At 41.8% G+C, this 13,538-nt stretch overlaps 1 protein-coding gene across 5 annotated transcripts in view; it reads right to left on the bottom strand.

Moving 5' to 3' along the window:
• ELMO1 (engulfment and cell motility 1) overlaps positions 1–13,538 on the bottom strand; it is a 734,972-nt gene that overhangs the window by 575,203 nt on the left and 146,231 nt on the right. For all 5 annotated transcript variants that reach the window (XR_006716458.1, XM_045495324.1, XM_045495323.1 and 2 more), the window contains one exon: positions 9,920–10,035. The gene's annotated coding sequence lies outside the window, so the exon portion shown is untranslated. The remainder of the gene's footprint in view (positions 1–9,919; positions 10,036–13,538) is intronic.

Below are 13,538 nucleotides of genomic sequence, written 5' to 3' on the forward strand. Positions count from 1 at the left end.
CCAGGGAGAGATTTTAAAAACCACTTCACAGATAGCTCCCTAATGGCATGGGGCCAATGAAATATAGGCTTCACCGTTGGCCCTCGGGAAGGTAATCATGAACCAGTGGTGCATTTAAAAACAGATAGGATGCCCAAATGCATACGCTAAGATAATGTAATTCTCCCATCTTAACCCTCCCCGGTTGGATTCATGCTTTGGCTTTATAAACCAAAAAGGCAAAAATTTGAAAATGATTCCATCAAGGAATCAGAAAGCAAAGCCCATGAATCAAGATCTGAAGAGGTGAAAGGATTCAGTTGGAAAGAATCCCTGCCACCTTCAGGGCAGATGAGAAAGACCAGCTCCCCCAAGTGTAGGATATGGTAAAAAAGGGCACAAGTTTTGAGTCAGAGCAACCTGTCTGTGAGGCTCAACTCTTTTACCTACTTGCTGTGTGACCATGGGCAAATACTGATCTTCTTGGGTCTCAGTTTCCTCATCTATAACACGGGGATAATAGCCTTTTCAAAGAATTGCTGGAGGGAATGAGATAATACAGTAACATAATCCACATAAGAAAGATACCAAATGCAGCACGGCTGCTTCTCTGCCTGGAGGGGGTGGGGGAGTGGTGGAGGAGAATGGGACTCAGGAGAGGAAAAAAGGGAGCTTCCATTTTAACCGGAATATTTTGTATCTTTTATACAAAGGTACAAAGATCTGGAGCAAGTAGGACGAAATATTGACGCTTGTTAATCTGGAGGCAGTGCTTGTTAAATTATTTGCTGCATTTTTTCTGCTTTTATATTTAAGTTTTTAATTAAACTCTTCTCGTGTCTGGCATATAGGGAACACTCACGGATTCAGAAGCTTTCCCACACCCTTTGTCAGAAGCTGGCGTCTTTACTCTGATAAAGAGTCTTTACTCTGATAAAGAGTAAAGTGGGACCCAAGGAAACAAATTCTGGCTTGTAAACCTGAGCCCAAGTGGAATGTGCCTCTGGGGAACTGCGCACCCACCTTTTGTAATGAAGGTCAACACATCAAGTTCACCCTCCGCTGTGCAGACTGAAAAAACCCAAGTGTCCCTGCACTACCTTCTTCAGCTTTCCTACTCAGTGCAGAGATGTGGTGTTTTATGTGATCTATAGTCTACAGCTGGATTCCATTTTCCATATGGGGTTTTCTATCAAGGAAAGCTGTTTACATTATAATTTACTGCAGCATGCAACTCCTGCCAATGTATTGTCACCATGATTTCCATATTGGAGCCCTCCCTACCCCACAGCGATGTTTATTTAGTCTATACAGTTCGTTTAGAGTGTCTTCATGGAAACTCTGGATTTAGGGTTATGAAAGTAACTGTTACAGAGCTCCTGACTGTGGTGGACCCCTCTTGAAAGCTGTCTTTCCTGAAGCTTATTACAAACCAAATGATCACCACCTACAGCAGGGTGAGCTTAGTGATGACCTCACGCTATCTTTATGTTGCAACAAATATTCACATAACATACAACACATGGTTCATCAACTCAGAGGGTTTTCAGCCACTGAAAACAACAGTGGCCTCTTCGGTGGGTTAGTTGTTCTTTTTTGATCTCTGAGCTTCCCACCTTTGTTCCCTCCCATTCTCCCCTCACCTTGACTCTGAGAAAGGAAAAGGGAGCGTTCTGAAGATAGAAATTAAGTTAATTAAGCCCAACTGTATGCAGTGATGGGCTCTCGTGTCTTCTATTCTATGGAAAAAGACTCATTGTTCACGCAGGCTGAGCTTTGAGAGCAGTGTTCTTCCACTGCCAGAGAAAGAGGAAAATAGTTCCTTTTCTCTCTTTCCTTCTTTCTTGGCAGAGTTGATGCAGGGGCCACGTGGCTGTCAGCTCACTCAGGGATATGCACAGAGGAATTTCAGAATGTTTTAGATGTTATAAAATTGCAAGTTAACAGCTGACAGAGGTTGTTACGGAAATTAGACAGTCTTTCACATCATTTATCAGAGTGCTTACAATTCCCGTTTCAAGGCAGGTGAAATAATAACGGATATTTGGAACTGAATCATATTCAGTGCTTGAAAGAGAAAGAAAATCTGCATCCAAATTATTTGAATGCAAGAAGCGGAACTGCCTGGGCAGATATGCTGCCGCCACTGTTTTAACACGATAACTAGCAGCAGCCACGGGAGAAGGCGAGGAGAGACGATGCTCGTTGGCATTAAACAAAACCTTAGTCCTGAGTCCGTATGCCATCCATGCTGCTTGAAACCAGAGGTCAGAAAACAATCCACAGCCTGAAATGTGACAGCGAAGGGGCTGGCTTCCTTCAAGACGGAAGAGAAAATGCTGCTCTCTTGCTTGAAAGGGATTCCCTTGGTGTTCTAAAATAATAAAATGGCAATAGGCTTTTAAGCCAAAAAGCAAACTCCCCCAAGTAATTGTAGAGCATAAAGGATAACTGGAAAATATGTTGTAGGAAATCAAGGGAAGGAAAAGATATTTCATCAGTTTAAGTTAATGTGAATGGCCACACTTTCATATTGGGTTATGGGAATGCAGCTCAGCTGGGTGGAAGGAAAACACCTAAAAACCCAAATCCCGTCAATTTCACAGAGTGTTCCAACAGGGATTCTGCTAAGATTTAGTGCAGTACTTAGTGCCCTTTTGTGGGAACATCAGTACAAATATTCATACAGTAATTTGCCGAATGATATGGGTAAATGATATACAACCAAAATAAAACAAAAAAGTCTAGTCAAGTTCAAACCCTGTTACCATCAGAAAACCCAGCGCAGGGCAAATATTTTCACCTGATAATTTAAACAACGTGATAATTTAACCAACATACGCAGTGGGAGAGTGGTTTGTCCTCGAACGTGGCTGTTTTAGAAAGACATCCACTTTTAAGGATGGCGTTGAATTAAGACAGCAAATTAGAGAAGACGAAAGAATGATCATAAAACCAAAATTCAGAGGGAAATGCCACCTTGCCTCTCTTCTTCCCTTGGCAAAACTCATACTGCATATATCCTCCTTGTCCAGGAGGGGAAAGTATGTATTTCTCTACCTCAATTCTTCCTAGAAAACAATGTTAAGGTGGATCTGGATGTGACAAATATTTCCATTCTGGTGAACCTTACAGGTAAATATCATGAGAGTGAGTCAGGTGTTCTGTTCGTAAAATTATGGTGAAATACATATAGCATAAAATATACCTTTTTAACCCTGTTTAGGTGTGCAGTTCAATGGCTTTAAGAACACTCATATTGCTTTGCAACCATCACCACCATTCATCACTAGAACGTTCTTCATCTTGCAAAACTGAAATCCTATACCCATTAAATGCTAACTCCCCCGTTCTCCCCTCCCCCAGCCCCTGGCAACCACCACTTTACTTTCTGTCTCTGAATTCAACTACTCTAAGCACGTCATACAGTATTCGTCCTTTTGTGATCTGGCACTTATTTTGAAAGTTCATAATGAAATAGGAAAAGCATATCCAGGTAACAGTAAGGAGAGATGAAACTAAAAGAGTATATAGTGTATTTATCAAGCATGGAACGAGGCAGGGCGTTAACATAAACAAAGTGGCAAGTAGATAAGGGAGAAATGCCTGGCAAGTACCTAAGTGTTTCAACTCCTTAGCTCAAAAGAAGTCCCAAATAAGTGGACTGCACAAGGATATTTTTATTTTTTATTTTATGAACCAATTTCCTCTAGTGTGGTTACTCATCTTTTACAACATTAAGAAATTCCCCAGGGATAAGGAACACATCCCTTTCTCACTGTTCTCTCATGCAAGCATTGGTCACCTATCAATTAATTTTAAAACGTCAGACTTCTGAGACCTTGAACCCTAAGTGTCTTCTATTATCCTACCCTTTGTCTGAAACACTATAACTTAAGAGTGGCTGTTTACCTAGAGCTTGGATCCCCTCGAGGTCTCAGGATCTTGACAGTCATTGTCACTTGGGTTTATCCCATTTCAGTAAGATTCTTTCAAGGGGCCTGAGGGAAGGCAAAGGTCATCAGAGGTCACTCCCACACTAGAAGTGAGAAGTGGGGAGAAACTTCTAAACTGGAGATTTGTAGAATCAGCAAAAGGATTAGTTGGGACAAACAAGTTTTGTTTGTTTGTTTTAATTTTTTTTAAGTTAATGTCAATTGTTTAATGTTTATTTATTTTTGAGAGAGAGAGACAGAGAGAGAGAGAGAGACAGCATAAGTGGGGGAGGGGCAGAGAGAGAAAGGGAGACACAGAATCAGAAGCAGTCTCCAGGCTCAAGCTGTCAGCACAGAGCCTGATGCAGGGCTGGAACTAAAGGCCATGATGATCATGACCTGAGCTGAAGTTGGATGCTTAACCAACTGAGCCACCCTGGTGCTCCTTGTTTATTTGTTTTTTAATAAGCACAGGTCTAGCCAAAACCCAGGCAACAAAAAGAAACATTAATTTTGGTGTACTTCCAGGGTTAACGGACAGCATACCTGGTCACTAGCATGTTGGAACAGTGGGAATGTCTCATGGATTCTGCCGTTTCCACCCCCCCAACCTGACTCAGCTCTGATGCCGTCAGCACAGGACTCTAGGCATCTAGACTCTGTATTGGGTTCCCTCCTTGCAAGGGCTGCAAGTCACTCTGAAAGTCACAGAGTTCTTCTATTCTGCTGCATTTTTAACACTCTAGCTGTTGGTGTTCTTGTTTGCTCTCAACAAGTCTGTGCTGTTGCTGGAGAAGCAATGTTCTCAATTTGTAAATCCAACTGTTTAAAAACAGCAGGCAATAGACCATCCTTATTGCTGATGCTGGCAGTGTTGGGGGGAGTTTTATAGTTCTGCCAAGATGGAGTGACATCCCACCCAGTGCTCCTCCCTGAACAGGCACAGGGTGAGGGCTCGGTAAGCCACAGCCGCTGTGGGTGTTCAGCCCCTGGAGCATGCTGGAGCTCTGGAGCAAGGGCGACATTTATGTCTATGTTCTCTTAATAAATGTCATCACGGAACCTATTGACATTAGCTAGGCACTGCAGGGGGCTTATCCAGCTCATGTCCTCAGCATCCTTTGGTGTCCTCCTGACCCTCCCCATGACTCAGACCCCAGATCCACTACCTTCAGCTTTGCCTCCAGGAAAGTGAGTTTCCAGCACAGTTTAGAAAGAGGAAAAGAAATAAGAAGGTCTTCATTTTTTTCAGGTCATCCTGAAGCAGGACTCTGAGGCAAGAACTTAGGTGCTGGTGGCTTATTGGAAGGAGATCCCAGGAAGCAGAAGCAGGGAGTGAAGTGAGACAGAGAAGGAAAAAGCCAACACAGGACACATGGATGAGGAGGCTGTAGGATATAGTGGGGACTCAGTCCTTCTAGGGACTCGGAGAAACTGTGGAACGTGCCTCAGAGCTCTCCCACCCAAGCATGGCGAGGCTGGGAATTTACCCAGGGTCCTCTCCAGGGATCAACTTTCCCACTCCCTGGTTGTACCTATGTGCAACCTGTATTGCTGAGGCCCCAGGCCGATTGTCACACTGTGTGGAAGAAAGGAGGGAAGGTAGAGAAAGCTCAAAGCCACAAAGCCCAGGTCTTTGACCATGAATCTGGGCCAGAGCCCAGCAGCTGACAGCTTGCTCTTACTTAGTATAAGAAAACGGCCAAGTCCTACTCACATTCTGATTTTAAAATAGGACACAGGGCACCTGGGTGGCTTAGTCTGTTAAGCATCTGACTCTTGATTTTTGGCTCAGGTCATGATCTCATGGTTTGTGAGATCGAGCCCCATGTCTGGCTCTACATTGACAGCACTGAGTTTGCTTGGGATTCTCTCTCTCCCTCTCTCTGCCTCTCCTCTGGTTTCTCTCTCTTTTTTTCTCTCTCAAAATGAATAAACATTAAATAAATAAATAAATAAATGAATGAATGAATGAATAAATAAAATGTGACACACCCCTCCAAGATCCTCAGAATTATTTGGTCCCACCATTTGCTGAGATAGTAATAGATCTGGTTTCTCATAATCCTTTGCCTGTGGTAGCAGTAGTGGCAATGGCAATAAAAAGTCACAAAAGTCATGGCAACACTGGGCTGAAGCCAGGCTCCTCAAAATCATTGCAAACTGCCTACTTTTGAGGCGGCTTCCAATAAATATATTTTCTGGTGGCCACTAAGAGGGGCACAGGTGTGAACATTTAGAGTAAATAAGTAGGCATGAATACTTAGGAGATTTCCCTAGTGGGGCCGAGGACACCAAGCCAGGGAAAAGGGACTTTGCTGACTTGTGGAAAAGGATCTTAAAGTGACTAGTATGTTCATTCGGTTGCTTAAGAGGTGATGAAAACTCACAGTTACCTGGAGTTCTCTGGCTCCCCTAAAATCCAAACTGGATTAACAGAAGTTGGAGATCATCTCTGAGTATTTTTTGTTGGCCGATGAAAAACTTGCTTCATTGATACAAACAGTTGCAATGATGATGCAAGTGTTTCTGGGTCCTGGCAATCCTGAAAAGACCCAGAGGCACCTGTGAATCATTTGATTAACATTACACATCTGTCTTCTCCTCCATCAGCCTAGGGCGCATTTGCCATTTTATATCTCATTCATGGTTTCTTGGCTAGTTTTTCTTGAGCTCAATGCTATGCTGCTAAGGCTGGCATGATTCCTGAGCCCGAAAAAGCAGCTGACAAATCCACTAAGGTAAGATGCCATGCATGCCGAAAACTGCGAAGTGGGAACTCTCTCACCATTTATGATTCATTCAACTCTGCTTTGACCAAAATGCTGTGTCACAGGTTAGCAGAGGATATGATGGGGAAAGACAGGCAGGGAACTTGCCCTTTCTGCACTGTCCTGTGTTTGGGGAGGTGGGAGTGGGAGTGTCCTAGGGGTAGATTTAACTGTGTGGTGGTCTTGAGAGCTCAAGGTAGGCTTGGTAAAATGATGAGAATCTGGTGGCTTTGGATAAAGCCTTGGGATACTATGATGAAGATTCTTAGACCTGAAGGGAGGGCAAAGGTCATCAAAGGTCATTCCAACACACTAGATGTGAGGAGGGAGGAGAAAGAGTGAACAATTTTGTTCTTTTGGTGCTTTGAGTTTAGGGTCAAGCATAGCAAGGAATCTAATCAGAGTTTGGGTTTTGGCTGTCATGTTCTCAGAGATATTAAAATCCTTTTTATAGTTAAATTTTATTTTAGCAGGAGCTTGGGTCTATTCTGGAAGCGAAGGTTTGGGGTAGGCAAGAACAAAGTGTGAGGGGGAACTAAACACAATGGAATTCTGGCAAGAAGCTGCCTCTACTCCCATCAGAGCAGCAAAAGCAATTTTGGAAGTGGAGGGTTACGAATTGGAGATGGCGGCCACACGAGGCATTTTCTCTTCATCTGCATGATCTCTTGCACTCTGGATTGTTCTTTTAGAGCACTGGCACCTATATTAAGTATTTCAACACCATAGGCAGGACAGCATGGTGGTGTTCCCTATCAGGAACAGGGACATGGACTTGAGAATGCTTTCAGTTACTTGCTTTGAGTGAAAAAGTTCTAAGTGCCAGAGTAGGACACAGAACCAGGTCTCAGATCTCAGGGTGTTGCGCTTTCTGCCAAGCAATCAAGACGTTTTGTCTCCTGTGTGTTTCAGCCATGCCTTCTATTTGTGTACACCCATCTCTCTCTCTTTCCCTATCTCATTTTCTCTTTCTTTTTTTAAAAATTTTTAATGTTTATTTATTTTTGAGAGAGACAGAGCACAAACCAGAGAGGGGAAGAGAGAGAGACACACAGAATCTGAAGCAGGCTCCAGGCTCTGAACTGTCAGCACAGACCCTGACGCGGGTCTCAAATTCACAAACCACGAGATCGTGACCTGAGCCGAAGTCAGATGCTTAACCGACCGAGCCAGTGAGGCACCCCTCATTTTTTCTTTCTATCCATCCTCTTGTCTACCTACTTATCTACCTACCTACTTACCTACCTACCTATCTCTATCCATTTAGAAAGGGCCTACCAGGCAAGTTAGTCTTTCAAGCAAGGGATAAAACTGACTGCTGAACAATAGCCATATTGCTATTGCTGGTAAAACATTTCTTTAATTTGAGCTAAATTCAGAACTTGTTAATAATTTACCCAAAGCAGGGGCGCCTGGGTGGCTCAGCCGGTTGGGTGTCTGACTTTGGTTCAGGTCATGATCTCATGGTTTGTGGGTTCGAGCCTCACATAAGGCTCTGTGCTGGCTGCTCAGAGCTTGGAGCCTGCTTTGGATACTGTGTCTCCCTTGCTCCCTGCCCCTCCTCCACTCTCTCTCTCTCTCTCAAAAATAAATAAACATTAAAAAACATAATTTACCCAAAGCATAATATGAGCTATCTGTCAAGATGGAAATAATTAGTGATAATCCAGTAAAAGGGGACAGTTTTAATTTATTAAAAAAATCATTTAAGAACTTTAGACATTAACAAACCAATGCAATCAATGTTTGTTGCTGTATGTAAACAATTAATGTACTAAGTACTCTGTCCATTAAAGGCAGTTTATTTCTGTCTCCATTTGGAAAGACTTTGTTGGTTATTTGTTTGAGTAACTCTGTGTATTAGAATATGATGTTATTAAGTGAAAATGAACTTGAGAAGATAGGCTATTGTTAGAAATTGTTATTCTATCATGGAATTAAGCCAGACTCCAGCCTTTATTATCAGAAAGCAGAGAAGAATGAGGCCAGGAAATAACACCATTTGGTCTCCCGGGAAGGCATAAAGATCCTCTGTATTAACCCACTCCATCCCATGTCACAAGAATTCTAATGTGAATGGATCTGTGTATAAGGATATGTAATGACTCCCAGCACTTTGATGTAGAGAATTTTGAGAAACAAGGAAAGAGGTTTTGATTCCAGGTCAGAATGGAAAGTTTTCCATTTTTCTTTTCCCTTTCTGCAAATTTGCTCTCCTTTCTCCTGGCACTACTTCTGTAAGAGGGGTAAGGGGCTGCCTCCTCCTTCTACCTCCAGGAACATGTTGTTCAGATTCAGATTCCACCTTCCTCTTCCTTGTTTTTCTTTGGCATGGTTTCCCTTGGAATGGCATTACCTGACCCTTTGAGTGGTAATACTTAGAGGGCCAGAATACGGTCTGGACCGAAGGGAAATACATAGAGGAAGCGTCTCTGTCAGCTTTGCCTCTCGCTCTCATAGCTGCTACGTTTAAGTAAGAGAGTCACTGAGCCTCCATTAAGGGTTTGATCTTAGGTCTGGGCCCAAAGTCCCACTAGGCGACATTTTGCCTAGGCTTATGCTGTGTGTGTTGATCTATGCTCCATTAAGTATCTATTGGTACGTAACAAATTATCCTAAAACTTAGTGGCTTAAAATGTTAAACATTTATTGTGTCACACAGGTTTTGTGTCAAAATCTAAGATTTCTAGTTTGGATCTCTCATGAGGTGGCAGTCATAATGTCGGCTAGGGCTGCAATCATCTGAAGGTGGGACTGGGGCTAGAAGATGAATTCCAAGATGGCCTTTTCAGATGGCTGGCGGTTAAGAGGAAGTCTGTCTCAGTTGTTGCTAGCTGTTGGCAGGAGTCTTAAATCCTTATCACCTCAGCCTCTTTACATGGCTATTTGAGTGTCTTCCTGACAGGAAGCTGACATTCTTTCAGAGTAAGTGATTCAAGAGAGAAGAGAGGGTGAACAAGTAGGAAGTTGCAATGTCTCTTACAGCCTAGTCTCAGAAGCCATACACCATTACATCGCTTTGCTAGAACTTCCACACTCAAGGGTAAGGGAATTAGGCTCTACCTTTTGAAGGGAGGAACATCAGGTAATTGGTGGACATATTTTGAAACCACCACACAACCCAAAGACTGCTAATGCTCACTAGTCTCTGTATCTCCTTTTGTGTTGGGCATGCAGCTAAATTTTTACCCTTACTCCTTTTTGTCACCTTTGTTTTTGGAGTCAGACCCTTACCTCTGTGACTGAAATTGAGTCCACGGATGTCAGCAGAAGTAATGCATGCTTCTTCCAGGCCTGTCCTCTCAGAAACCCATGTTGCTTTCCATTCCTTCTTCTCTTTCCACAGTGACCTACAAGGAATGTTGAAGATGTTGCCTCATGCTCCTAGCATCACAGGCTGAAAGGATCCTTGGTGTGGCAAGGGGAATGGCTCTGTTGTGTGCAGTGGTCTGCGATCTGGTGAAGTCATACACTTTTATCATTTTAGATGCAGATTTCTGGGCTTATTTCTTTTTTTTTTAAATTTTTTTAAATGTTTATTTATTTTTGAGAGAGTCAGAGACAGAATGCGACTGGGTTAGGGTCAGAGAGAGAGGGAGACACAGAATCCGAGGCAGGCTCCAGGCTCTGAGCTGTCAGCACAGAGCCCGACGTGGGGCTCGAACTCATGAGCTGTAAGATCATGACCTGAGCTGAAGTTGGATGCTCAACCAACTGAGCCACCCAGGCACCCCTGGGCTTATTTCTTATAGCAGCTAAATTTATTTACTCTAATAGGCTATGTTCAACAGAGACTTAAGGAAATTATGTAGGATATGAGTATGAGTGTAGGATAACTATGCAATTTGTTATGTATTACCATGAAAAATTTTTGGAAAAATGTAGATTACGGTGTTGGTGGTAATTTGGGGATAGTGTTTACTTCTTTTTAATACTTACTTTTGGGGTATTTTCCGAATATCCTGGTGTTGTAAAAATAGAACTTCTTATCTTTGTTAAAATTTTTATTGATGTATGCTTGACATACAACATTATATTAGTTTTGGGTGTACAACATAATGATTCAATATTTGTATATATTACAAAACGATCACAGTAATAAGTCTAGTTAACATCCATCTTCATTCATAGTTATGTATTTTTTTTCTCTTGTGATAGGGACTATTAAGGTCTATTCTCTTAGGAACTTTCAAACATGCAATACAATATCATTAACTATAATCACCATGCTGTGCATTCCATCCCCATTAATTATTTTATAACTGGAAGTTTGTACCTTTTGACCTGCTTCACCCATTTCACCCACCTCCCTCCTCCTGTCTCCAGCAATGACTAATCTGTTTTCTGTATCTATGAGCTTGTTTTTTTTATTTGTTTGTTTGCTTTTAGATGCCACATATGTGTGAGATCATGATATTTGTCTTTCTCTGTCTGACTTATTTCACTTAGCATAGTGCCTTCAAGATCCATCCATGTTGTTGCAAATGGCAAAATTTCATTATTTTTTATGGCTGAGTAGTATTCCACACATTCGTTCACTCATTCATACATACATACCACATATCCATGCATCCATCAATGGACACTTACATTGTTTCTCTATCTTGGCTGTTATAAATAATTCTACAATAAATATGAGAGTGAAAATATCTTTTTGGATTTTTTTAAGTTTATTTATTTTGAGAGAGACAGAGAAGAGTACGAGTGGGGGAGGGGTAGAGAGAAAGGGAGAATCTCAAGCAGACTCTGCACTGTCAGCACCGAGCCTGACGCAGGATCTGAACCCAAGAAACCCTGAGACCATCACCTGAGCCGAAATCAAGAGTCGGACACTCAATCTACTGAGCTACCCATGGTGCCCTTGAGTTAGTGTTTTTATTTTCTTCAGATAAATACCCATAAGTGGAACTGCTGGATCACATGGTAGTTCTATTTTTAATTTTTTGAGGAACCTCCATACTCTTCTATAGTGGCTGCACCAGTTTGCATCTCCACCAACAGTGCACAAAGGTTCTGTTTTCTCCACATCCTCACCAATACTTGCTACTTCTTGTCTTTTTGATAATAGCCATTCTAAAAGGTATGAGGTGATACCTAACTATGGTTTTGATTTGCATTTCCCTGACAATTAGTGATGTTGAACATCTTTTCATGTATCTGTTGGCCATCTGTTGGTATGTTTTCTTTAGAAAATGTTTATTCAGATCTTCTGCCAATTTTTTAATCAGACTGTTTTTTGTTTTTGTTTTTGTTTTTTGCCATTGAATTATATGAATTCTTTATATATATTGGATATTAACCTCATATCAAATATATGACTTGCAAAGATTTTCTGCCATTTGGTAGGTTGATATTTCTTTTTCTTTATGATTTCCTTTGTGCAGAAAGAAGCTTTTTAGTTTGATGTAGCCCCACTTGTTTCTTTTTGCTTTTGTTGACTTTGCTTTTGGAGTCAGATCCTTAACTTATCATCTTTAAAAAAGCAAAATACTAATTTCGTAAACATGATGAATCTTTATCTCTATTCTTATTTTACTATTATTTTTATTTTTGTTTATCCTTTCTGTTACTTAGATGACCTATGTTCTTTAACTTTTTGGCATCCAGTGGCCAAGATGCAGCTGCCTACATACCCAAGAAGGCTAATTACATGCCCTTCTTGTTACCTCTTCCCTCAGCTGATATCCCCCAGATAGCAGAGATTCATAACAAGAGGGGGCTAAGTCAGAAGATCTGCTGGGACTTCTGTAGCACAGATCAGGCAGGAGGAAGGAGCCAGGATCTGATGTGCCAGGTGGGGAAACATAGCTGAACTATGAGAAATCGCTGTTTATGGCTCTAATTCAGTCTTAGTTTTGCTTTTGCATTTTGTAATTCCTTGCTTTTTGTATTTTTTTTCTTTCAGCTTCATAAGTTCCTACTATATCTATTCTTTCATCTCAACTCTTCTGTCCTTGTAGTTCTCTGATCCTCTTTTCTGGAGGTTATGCCCTCCATGTCTTTTTGAAGACACAAAGCCAATACCTTTTGATTTTTTCCTTTTTCCTCCCTCCCTCCCTCTTCCCTTCCTTCCTTCCTTCCTTCCTTCCTTCCTTCCTTCCTTCCTTCCTCCTTGGTTGTTGAAAGACATGTTTATATACATGCTCTTCTAAGTTTTCAGGAAACATTACTTTTTCCATAGGCTTCAGGATATTTTATGAATCACCTCATGTTTTTCATTTGTCTGTTTGTTTCCACATGTTTTAATAGGAAAAGATTTTTCTGGGTCAACAGATAATATGCTTACCCTAGAGGATATCAAATAGATTCAAAGTTGAATAAGAAAGGTGCCTGCCTCAAAGGCCCACCATCCCAACATTTATCAATATATCCTAACTAATAGTCACAGTACTGACTACTAATCTTATATCAGAGGGAAGAATGGAGCATTCTGGGGGTATAGGGGAGGGAATAGTGACACTGCCTAGAGACATGAAAAGAAGGGTAAATTTGGGGCGCCTGGGTGGCGCAGTCGGTTAAGCGTCCGACTTCACCCAGGTCACGATCTCGCGGTCCGTGAGTTCGAGCCCCGCGTCGGGCTCTGGGCTGATGGCTCAGAGCCTGGAGCCTGTTTCCGATTCTGTGTCTCCCTCTCTCTCTGCCCCTCCCCCGTTCATGCTCTGTCTCTCTCTGTCCCAAAAATAAATAAACGTTGAAAAAAAAAACTTTAAAAAAAAAAAAAAGAAATAGTATGTATAAAGTCGTGGAGATGAAGAGAGTAAGCAGTTTGGATAGCAATAGTGGAGGGTGATGTCTGAGGGCAGGAGATGATGGCAGAGGGATATGCAGAAGGCCATTATAAAGAAGCCCGTGG

The sequence above is a fragment of the Leopardus geoffroyi genome, chromosome A2, assembly GCF_018350155.1.
Source record: "Leopardus geoffroyi isolate Oge1 chromosome A2, O.geoffroyi_Oge1_pat1.0, whole genome shotgun sequence".
Classification (NCBI taxonomy): domain Eukaryota; kingdom Metazoa; phylum Chordata; class Mammalia; order Carnivora; family Felidae; genus Leopardus; species Leopardus geoffroyi.